The sequence below is a fragment of the Bufo bufo genome, chromosome 1 (assembly GCF_905171765.1).
Source record: "Bufo bufo chromosome 1, aBufBuf1.1, whole genome shotgun sequence".
Classification (NCBI taxonomy): Eukaryota; Metazoa; Chordata; class Amphibia; order Anura; family Bufonidae; genus Bufo; species Bufo bufo.
Window position 1 is genome coordinate 319894678 of NC_053389.1, and position 12080 is coordinate 319906757.

A 12080-nucleotide genomic window follows, 5' to 3' on the forward strand; every position below is an offset into this window, starting at 1 on the left:
CAATCTGGGCCAAGATTTTGCTATAATTGCCCCCTCTGATCCCCAGGTGTACTTTGTCTATGCCCGTAAACCGCAGTCCACTTGGATTGCATTGGTGGTGGATTTTGAAATGTTTGGGCAAGGTTTTTAATTCATTAAGGTCCATGGCCTCTTTGGCCTTTTCTATGTCTCGCACATGTTCGCGTATCCTTTTGCGAAACTCTCTAGTAGTGAGACCGATATAAATTTTTTCACATGGACAGGTGGCATAATAAATAATTCCAGTAGACAAACAGGAAATGTATTCTCTGATGTCATAAATTTTGCTTTTATCAGAGTCTGTGAATTGGGTAAATTTATCCATGTTGGCACATGCCTTGCAGTGCATATCTCATTTTTGACAATTCATAGCTACTGCGATTGCCAATTATTACATGTTGATATAATTAAGACAGAAATAACAATAAGAGATACATTAAAGTGCTAAATATATATGGTACAAAAGGTAAGTGGTAGTGCAGTGCACAATATCAAAATTAAGCACGATACTATTGTAAAAATATTTTTGAGAAAATCTATGCATACATGATCACCCTAGTAGTTCATTACCAATTTAATAAATACATATTGAAAGAGATCACAGTTTAAAAATTCCGCGAAATGGATCATCAATTAAGTGCGGTTCCAAGAAGAAGAAGAATGAATCATGGAAAAATATCTGTATTCACAGTGAGTCGGCAAACTAGAACAACATAAAACAATTATTAGTATACATATAAATTCATCCAAACATCACGAGTATTTATGAGATAAAAAATGGGTATAAATCCCATTCCCCCCTAAAATAATGCCATTGTTCAGAGAAAAGAACCAAAGCCAAAGCTTTCGTTTAGTCCCTTGGGGGTCAGAGTTTTGAGACGAAATATCCATCTCGTCTCAATCTGGGCCAAGATTTTGCTATAATTGCCCCCTCTGATCCCCAGGTGTACTTTGTCTATGCCCCTAAACCGCAGTCCACTTGGATTGCATTGGTGGTGGATTTTGAAATGTTTGGGCAAGGTTTTTAATTCATTAAGGTCCATGGCCTCTTTGGCCTTTTCTATGTCTCGCACATGTTCGCGTATCCTTTTGCGAAACTCTCTAGTAGTGAGACCGATATAAATTTTTTCACATGGACAGGTGGCATAATAAATAATTCCAGTAGACAAACAGGAAATGTATTCTCTGATGTCATAAATTTTGCTTTTATCAGAGTCTGTGAATTGGGTAAATTTATCCATGTTGGCACATGCCTTGCATGTGCCACATGGGTATGACCCCTTAGTTATTAGTCGGGGATCTATCTTTCGCCCCGGTACATAATGACTACGGACTAGTGTGTCCTTTAAATTTTTTGAGCGTCTGGCTGTCAGCAATGGTCTATCTGGGATGCATTTGGTTAATTTGGTGTCGGTCCTAAGAATATTCCAATGCCTGTTCAGGATCTCATGAAGGTATTTCCATTGATTATTGTAGTTCGTAATGAACCTTATATCTTGATTAGGGATTGATGTTGTTTTTCCTATCTTTTTCTCCTCATTCGGGCACAGTAGTTTGTCCCTTTTGCGTGTCTTCGCTATTTGAACTCCCTTTTTTATTTGTCTATTACTGTACCCTCTTTCCCTAAACCGATTTTTTAATTTCTCAGCTTCCTCCAAATAATTGGCTTCATTTGAACATATCCTTTTAAGACGTATAAACTGACCTTTGGGGATCCCATCAATGGTGGATCTTGGATGCGCAGAGTTTGCATGTAATAGAGAATTAACCGCAGTTGTTTTCCTGTATATCTCAGTATGCAGTTTTCCTTCATCATCAGCCTTGATTTTTATATCCAAGAAGTCAATTTCACGTCCTGCTTTGAAGGAGAGTTTGATGTTAGACACGTTGTTATTTAAATCACTCATGAATATATTGAGATCTTCCATGGTGCCCTCCCATATGAACAAAATGTCATCGATGTATCGAGTCCAATTATCCTGTAAAAAAAAAACTAAAAACGAATCCTTTTGCACATTTGGCATCCATTTTAGCTATTTCCGTCTGAGATCCACTTTTTAGATGGAAAAATGTTCTCCATGCAGTACTATTTTTCCCGTCTAAAAAAATGCGGATCTCAGACGGAAATGTCTCAAACAGATACCAAATGTGCAACATGATCCGTTTTTTTTACAGGATCCTGTTTTTTATGTTCTGACGGATCAGAAGAACAGAAAAAGAGATGTGAACTCTCCCTTATCCATCCTGTGGATAGGGTATAACTTCAAAACTTGGAACAACCCCTTTAAATCCATTATAACGAAATGGAAAGAAAATGAGATGGAAGTTTCTGTCCGTAAGACCACGATAAGCTCCAAAGATTAGTGCTTTACGGAAGAGTGGACAGAAAAAAACATTGCTTAGGGTGGTTATCCAGAAAATGATAATGATGACCCATCCTCAGGAGAGGATTACATCAGCAGAGGTCTGATTCCCACCGATCAGCTGTTTCAGGGAGCTGCAGTGCTTACCAGAGATATGATGAGAGTGGTGGGCTCCCGGCAGCTTACCAAGCACAGCGCCATACATAGCATAGCAGCTGTGCTTGGTATTTTAGCCCAGCTCCATTCACTTCAATGAGGCTGAACTGCAACTAAGCCATGTGAAAATATATTGGGGTTTGCCAAGCAGCATGTAGTAGACTACCCAAACATGTGAAAGAAGGTTTTAGATGAAACTAAAATGGAACTTTTTTTTATCCATCATTGGAAATGCTATGTAACTCTTCCCATTATAACACCATTCCCACAGTGAGGCATTGTGGTGGTAGTATCATGCTGTGGGAATGCTTTTTATTGGCAGGGACTGGAAAGCTGGTCAGGACTGAAGGAAAGAGGGAGGCAGTGTATACAGGGCAATTCTTCAGGAAAACCTGTTTCAGTCTGCCAGAGATTTGAGATTGGTAGAGAGGTTCACATTCCAACTGCTAAAGCTACACTAGAGTGGTTTAAGAGGAAACATTTAAATGTCTTAAACTGGCCTAATAAAAGCCCAGACCTCAATCTAATTGACAATCTGTCATAACAAATGTTGAACACCAGTGCAGCCCATTTAACTTAAAAGAGTTGAAGCAGCCTTTTTTAAAAGAATGAGCCAAAATCCCAGTGTCTAGGTGTACTACGCTAATAGACACATACCCCAAAAGACTTGAATCTGTAATTGAGGCAATAGGTGGCCCCACTTTCAGGAGTGCATCATCTCACCACCATAATGCCCCCCTCCCAACCGCTGCCAGTACCTCACAGCTGTAGATGTCACACCTCCATTGTTGTCTTGCCTATTTCATCCAGTGGAAAAGTTAGCAAAAAAAATAAAAAATACAGGCAGGATGGGTGTACAGCTTTCTAGACTTGGAGTGTCAAGAGTGTTGCCCTCTTGACTTCAAGCAGTCTATTTGCATATGCCTCACAGGGTTAATAAACATGTTTTTTAGCAAACTTTTCCACCGGATGAAACAGGAAAAGACTATAGCTGCGATAACTGGGGGTGGTTGGGGGTAAACATTATGGTGGAAACAGGTTTCCTTTAAGGTTCCCTCTTTTTTGTCTTAAAGGGCTTCTGTCACCCCCCATTTAGCAATTTTCAGTATCGGACATTAGCTATTTGCTAATGTCAGATGAGTCTATATATATCACTGTTACCTGTCTCTGTGCTGAAATTTCAGTAAAAATCATACTTTTATAATATGCAATGCTTCTTTTCCGGGTGTAGGCTGATGTCATCGGCGCAGGCACACTGAGGAAGGAGCGGGCAAGCGAGAGTCCTTCTCTCAGAGCGCCTGCGCCAAATGAGGACCGGTACGGCGCAGGCGCGGGATTTTATGGGCAGAGAGGAGGAGAGCACTCGCTGGCCCTGTCGATCAAGTGGAGGAGGGGGCGTGTTTATAGTCCTAGGATGCGGCGGCTACAAGCAAGTAACCGCCCAACTTGCTGGTAGTGAAGTAATTTGCATATTATAAAAGTACGATTTTTACTGAAATTACAGCACAGAGACAAGTAACAGTGATATATATGGACTCATCTGACATTAGCAAATAGCTAATGTCCGATACCGAAAATTGCTAAATGGGGGGTGACAGAAGCCCTCTAATTATTGTAAAAAATGCTTTGCATCTTCAAGGTGGTGTGCATGTTATGTAAAGGGTACAAACCCCCCAGAAGCTATTTTAATTTTCAGGTTGTAATACAGCAAAATAGGAAAAACACCAAGGGAGAGGGTGAATACTTTTACATGAAACTTCCTAAGAACACTTGTATTTTTCACAAAGGTAAAAAATGAAGTGAATTATTGGAACCTGGAAGCAATGAGAGCAGTGTTGCAGTGAGGAGATTGTTCCACCACAAAGTAGAAGGCACTGTCTGCATATGGCACTGGAGCTACTGCTAAACAGCTGATCAATGGGGGGTGAGGGGTGTCAGATCCCTCAGATTGTTTAGTGACGGTCTATAGGCAATAACAATAAAAGGTGGACAATCCCTTTAAATAGTATTAATTCGTAAGTTTATCCACACCTGATACATATTAAAAGAGGTCAACTGAGACTCCCCTTATGAAAAATGTATATTTTGACACAGTATTGTAAAACTGGGACAAGCTTTTCATCAGGATTATTGAAGGAAAACATTCTGTAATTTAATCAATATGTTCTACAGCTGGGATTAGCAAACCAAATCCCTGAAACTCCCCTTATCTGGTAGACATTTGAAAATATTTTAAATAAAAACTGTCACTTGGACTTAGCCCTACAAACCACCACCAAACTATTAAACATTATGTTACAGCTTTTCATTGATATTGTTTTCTTTTGCCTGTTTCTGGCAAAGTGTCATATGTATGGAGATAGTTTCTTTAGAAACAATACTTCTAGGCCATAATACATACAGGTAGTATGAGCCTTAAGTCTTTGTGTAGTCCAGAACTCAAAGACGCAATTCAAAAATGTCTCACCAGTGGATAATAACTATGGAGGCAAGTATTGCCCCAATTTTTTATATTTTTTTCCTGTTAATTTGCTTACCTATCTTCACATTACCACCATTCACATCAGTCCCTGTTCCCTACAGGGATAATAATCTAATTTCCTTATCTTGGACAATGACACACTAGGACTAATTATATAGCAAGACAGTCATATTTTTGATGTGTGCGGAGGAAGACAACACAAGCAGGGGAGTAGATAGTCCATCTAAATGTTACTCGTGGTTGAACCCTGGACATCAGTGTTGAAAAGTAAAGGAGCTAATCACTTAGCCACTGTGTTGCTCATATTTGTGGATCAATTTTTAGCTAAATAAAAATAAAACAGCATCCACCATTGAAAGACAATTCAACTTACTAAGCCTTGTACCTTGTGTATAATGTTTGCTGAATGACCTGACTTTTCCATTCCACAGATTAACACGATGGAGAAGGAAGTTCAGCACTTGCAAAAAGAGAAATCTGTTATGGTTTTGCAGCTAGAAGCTCTGCGGAGGGAAAGGAATGAAGCAGAAAAGGACCTGGAGTTGCTGTGTAACTTTTACAAGGAAGAAACGCAAGCCCATAAACAACATATATTACAGGTGCATAAAGAGCAAATATTACAGGTATAAGCCCACACACTCTTACAGGTACGAGCCTACAAACAACATATATTACAGGTAACATAGTAACATAGTATATAAGGCTGAAAAAAGACATTTCTCCATCCAGTTCGGCCTGTTATCCTGCAAGTTGATCCAGAGGAAGGCAAAAAAATGTGAGGCAGAAGCCAATTTTCCCCACTTACGGGGAAAAAAATTCCTTCCCGACTCCAATCAGGCAATCAGATAACTCCCTGGATCAACGACCCCTCTCTAGTAGCTATAGCCTGTAATATTATTACACTCCAGAAATACATCCAGGCCCCTCTTGAACTCTTTTAGCGAGCTCACCATCACCACCTCCTCAGGCAGAGAGTTCCATAGTCTCACTGCTCTTACCGTAAAGAATCCTCTTCTATTTTTGTGTGCAAACCTTCTTTCCTTCAGGCGCAGAGGATGTCCCCTCGTCACAGTCACAGTCCTGGGGATAAATAGATGATGGGAGAGACCTCTGTACTGACCCCTGATATATTTATACATAGTAATTAAATCTCCCCTCAGTCGTCTTTTTTCTAAAGTTAATAACCCTAATTTTGATAATCTTTCAGGGTACTGTAGTTGCCCCATTCCAGTTATTACTTTAGTTGCCCTCCTCTGAACCCTCTCCAGCTCTGCTATGTCTGCCTTGTTCACAGGAGACCAGAACTGTACACAGTACTCCATGTGTGGTATGACCAGTGATTTGTAAAGTGGTAGGACTATGTTCTCATCACGGGCATCTATGCCTCTTTTGATGCAACCCATTATCTTATTGGCCTTGGCAGCAGCTGCCTGACGCTGGTTTTTACAGCTTAGTTTGCTGATCACAAAAATTCCTAGGTCCTTTTCCATGTCAGTGTTACCCAGTGTTTTACCATTTAGTATGTACAGGTGACTTGCATTATTCCTACATGCCCATAAACAGCAAATGCTACAGGTATAAGCCCACATACAATGTCTCTTACAGGTACAAGCCTACAAACAACATATATTACAGGTACATGCCCATAAACAGCAAATGTTACAAGTATAAGCTCACACACAATATCTCTTACAGGTACAAGCCTACAAACAACTGTAAGACGGTACAAGGAATAATCGTGGCTGATAGGTACGTGTCACCGAGGTTCCTGGCCTCGGTGGAGTAAGAGCCGGTGCTTATGTGTCAGCAGCAGTTGCTGTTTGACACCTTGATAGTTAGTATGGCTGTAATAGCTGATCCGGGACGGCTCTTACTTGGAGTAGTCAAAGTGCTGGGTGGGGGACTACACCCCATGTTCCAGGCCGGGTTTTGCCAGGCATAAAAAACAGCCAGCACTGCCAGGTGAGGAGGATTAACTCCGTCTGACAGTGGAGCTCAGGAGGTCTGTGTGCTGTGATCTGAGGGCTGTTGCGTTTTTGTTTTGCTTTCACGTGTGAATAAACACTGATGTTTTGAACCAAGAACTTGTACATTGCCTCTGTGCTGCACCCGCTAATCCTAACTACCAGAACAAATCCCCACATTTGGTGGAGGATGCGTGCAAGCGCAGTGAAGCTGGCGTGAACGCCGATATATTTTTTTTGTTTGCATTTTTTGGGCATGGTTGTATGTTGTACATCAAACCAGCGGTATTACAACCCGTACCCCACGACAAAATGGAGGCTGTTGTGAAGGCCCTCATGGAAGCTAATCTACAGCAGCGAGAGACCAACCTGCCCCAACGGGAGGCTAATAGGCAGCAGCAAGAGACCAACCAGTTGCTGCTACATATGATGGCATTGCAGACAGCAGGAGCAACCCCAAGCGTCCACGATGCCGGGAAAGCAGTCCGTGCAGCGATCCCTAAGATGACACCCGCAGACGACATCAAAACCTACCTGGCAATGTACGAGTAAGTGGCCACCAGGGAAAAGCTGCCCCAAGCTCATCGCTCCTTTCCTGGCAGAGTCCCAGCGCATATACTTCGACTTGCCGGACGATCAAGCGGCCGACTACCCAAAGGTAAAGGGTGAGATTTTGGCAAGACTGGGGGGTAAATGTGTTGGTCCGGGCCCAGCGGGTACATCAGTGGGGGTTTAAGCCAGGTGAGCCCGCGAGACCCGGTATTATGACTTACTCCACCTTTTGCAAAAGTGGCTACAGCCTGATGTGCTGAGTCCCACTGCCATGCTGGATAGACTATTGCCTGACATATTCTGGAGGGCACTGCCACCCCCTCGCCATCTCTGGGTCAGCCAGGTGTCTCTAAGGCCACTAAGAATCTTAAGGGGCGTTCTTTCGGGAGGGGGCAGGTAAACCCCAGAACTCCCCACCCCAGGCCCAGCGATATGAGCCCGTAAAAACCCACCTGGGAGGTTCCCACTATTAGCCGGACCCAGGTAATCTGCTGGTGGTGTCAGGAACATGGCCATATAAGGGCTGAGTGTTCCCATAGGGTTGAGCCCATGGACACTAATTGTGGTTACCGTCAGTCACTGTATGCTATGAAACTGTGCCACAGGTACCCCGGAGGCTTTTGACCACTTGTGCCAGGTGGAAGTGGGAGACACTCAAGCTGAGGCACTGCTGGACTCAGGGAGCTTGGTGACCCTAGTAAGGGTTACCCTAGTGCGGTCCGCAGAGTGTACTGGCTGGAAATTTGGGGTGATGTGCATTCACGGAGACATAAAAGACGCTGCTGGTGACTCTAAGCACGGTGGACAGCAGGTGGACCCATGAAGTGGCAGTCGCCACAAATTGCACTACGAACTCATAATAGGGAGAGACTTTCCGGGTTTTCCAGCCCTATGGCCGGTTGTGAGAATGACTGGTACCCCTGAGTCAGGGGTAAGCCCAGGAGATTGGCCTTGTTCAGGAGGACAGCCAGAACCCTGAAAACCTGAGACCGAAGGGCCAGCAGTAGGGGTGACCTCCACCTCAATGGAAGAGGGGGAGACAACCCTGCGTAGGGTAATGGTGGAAGACATGGGGGAATTGCCACCAGGACCTGAGTTAGTAGACCTCAACGTCTCCGGGGAGAATTTCGGTACAGCCCAAAGCCGAGACCCAACCCTATCCCAGGCTTGGGAGAATGTGGTTATAGTTGATGGGGCACCCCAACAACCTGGGGCCGAGTCGATGTTTCCCTGTTTTGTGGTCAGTCAGAATATGCTATATCGGGTAAACCAGCTGCGGGGTGAACCCATTGAACAGTTGGTGGTGCCCCGGGCTTATCGAAAAATCATGTTAGAGTTAGCCCACCAACATGTTCTCGGGGGTCATCTGGCACTGCAGAAGACACAGGACCGGATACTACAACGGTTTTACTGGGCCAGTGTGTTTAGAGAGGTGGATGACTTTTGTGAGTCTTGCTCGACCTGCCAAACAACTAGCCCTCAGCACCTGTTCCGCAGTCCCTTAGTGCCTTTCCCGATTATTGAGACTCCATTTGAAAGAATCGCTATGGATCTCGTAGGCCCAGTACCGAAGTCCGCTAGAGGGCACCAACATATCTTGGTAGTCCTAGACTACGCCACTCGGTACCCGGAGGCGGTGCCACTGCGACATACATCGGCCAAACTCATAGCAAAGGAGTTAATGGAGATGTTCTCCAGAGTAGGGCTACCTAAAGAGGTTCTGACTGACCAGGGGACCTCTTTTATGTCCACGGTCATGCGGGAACTCTGTAAGTTGCTGAACATGAAGCAGATACGGACGTCCGTCTATCACCCGCAAACTGACGACTTAGTAGAAAGGTTTAATAAAACTTTAAAAACCATGTTAAAACGAGTAGTATCTAAGGATGGGAAGGACTGGGACCTCCTTCTGCCCTATCTTATGTTTGCAGTGCGAGAAGTGCCCCAGGCCTCTACTGGGTTCTCGCCCTTCAAACTTTTATATGGCAGACATTCATGTGATCTGTTGGATATAGCCAAAGAGGCATGAGAGAAACAACCCACACCATATAAAAGCGTTATTGAACATGTTACCCAGATGCAGGAACGTATGGAAACCGTGTTGCCGATGGTAAAGCAACATATGGAGGCAGCTCAGCGAGTATAAAGTCGGGTGTATAATCAGCAGGCTCGGGTCCGGATCTTTAACCAGGGAGATCAGGTTTTGGTTCTGGTACCGACAGTGGACATTAGGTTACTGGCTAGGTGGCAGGGACCCTACGAGGTACTCGAAAAGGTTGGAGAAACAAACTACAAAGTACTCCAGCCAGAGCGGCGGAAGCCGGAGCAGGTGTACCATGCAAATTTGCTCAGACCTTGGAAAGATAGGGAGACCAGTACTGACGGAGTTCGTCAGCAGGAACACGGATGTGTTCTCAGATCTCCCTGGACGCACTTCCATAATCCAGAATGACATTATGACTGAGCCTCAGGCCAAAATCCGGTTGAAACCATACCGGGCACCTGAGGCTCAGCGAAAAGCCATCTCGGAGGAAGTGCAGCTAATGCTGCAACTAGACGTCATTGAGGAGTCCAAAAGTGAGTGGGCCAGTCCGATAGTCTTAATACCAAAGCCGGACGGGTCGTTACGATTCTGTAACGATTTCCGGAAACTAAACAAAATCTCCAAGTTCGATGCGTATCCCATACCCCGGGTAGACGCGCTGATTGAGAGGTTAGGACAAGCCCGGTATTTTTCTGTTTTGGACCACACCAAAGGGTACTGGCAGGTACCCTTAAAGGAGGCTGCCAAAGAGAAAACGGCCTTCATCACACCGGAGGGGCTATACCGGTATAAGGTGTTACCCTTTGGTCTGCATGGTGCCCCCGCCACTTTCCAAAGGCTAATGAACATTGTGCTGCGACCACATCATCGGTACGCTTCAGCTTACCTGGATGATATGTTATCCACAGTACCGATTGGGAAAGTCACCTGCCCAAACTGCAGGCTGTAGTAGACTCCCTTCGAAAAGCTGGACTAACCGCTATCCCCAAAAAATGGATGATAGGGTGAGGAGACAAAATACCTGGGGTATGTCATTGGGCGCAGAGTGATCAAACCCCAAGTAAACAAAATAGAGGAGATAAGAAATTGGCCTCGACCTGTCACCACTAAACAAGTAAAGTCGTTCCTAGGAATGATAGGCTATTACATGAGATTTATTCCCACTTTGCTACTGTAGCCGCGCCATTGACAGGGTTATTGAAGAGACGCAAGTCAGTGATGGTTCACTGGAATGACCGGGCGGAAGAGCCTTTCTCTGCTTTGAAGTCGGCTCTGTGTGGGTCCCCAGTTTTGGTGACGTCCGACTTTAAGCAGGAATTCATAGTAAAGACAGATGCCTCCGAAGTACGCCTCGGCGCTGTACTGTCTCAGGAAGTCAACGAGAAGGAGCATCCCATTGTCTTCCTAAGCCGCAAGCTCACCCCAGCCAAGACCAAGTACAGTATAGTGGAGAGAGAGTGCCTGGCTATCAAGTGGGCACTCGAGTCTCTGCGCTATTATTTGTTGGAGAGAACATTTCACCTGGTGACTGACCACTCCCCTGTCAAGTGGATGAGCCAGACCAAAGAGAGAAATGCACGAGTAACCAGGTGGTTCCTGTCCTTACAAAACTTTAAGTTTTCCGTAGAACACAGGGCAGGCCGGTTGCAGGGAAACGCGGATACCCTGTCCCGAGTATACTATATGGCACGTGTTCACCCCCTCAGGGTTCAACAAAGGGGGGAGGTATGTAAGACGGTACAAGGAATAATCGTGGATGATAGGTATGTGTCACCGAGGTTCCAGGCCTCGGTGGAGTAAGAACCGGTTTTTATGTGTCAGCAGCAGTTGCTGTTTGACACCTTGATACTTAGTATGGCTGTAATAGCTGATCCGGGATGGCTCTTACTGGGAGAAGTCAAAGTGCTGGGTGGGGGACTACACCCCATGTTCCAGGCCTGGTTTTGCCAGGCATAAAAACCAGCCAGCACTGCCAGGTGAGGAGGATTAACTCCGTCTGACAGTGGAGCTCAGGAGGTCTGTGTGCTGTGATCTGAGGGCTGTGTTGGGATCCGCGGCTTGAGCCGGGCTGGAGGGCTCAGACCTCTGTGAGGGCGAACAGGCCGCTTAACGCCTGCCTGTGGACTTGACAAGGCAAAACTTCCAACAGGGTGTGAAGTAACACCCAGGAGAAAAGGTGACTGTTTTGTGTATGAACTTTTCATGTGTGTGAACGATCACCAAGCAACTTGCATTTTTGCTTTGCTTTCACATGTGAATAAACACTGATGTTTTGCACCGAGAACTTGTACTTTGCCTCCGTGCTGCACCCTCTAATCCTAACTACCAGAGCGAATCCCCACACAACATATATTACAGGTACATGCCCATAAAGAGAAAATATTACAGGTATAAGCCCACACACAATATCTCTTACAGGAACGAGCCTACAAACAACATATATTACAGGTACATGCCCATAAACAGCAAATATTACAGGTATAAACCCACACACAATATCT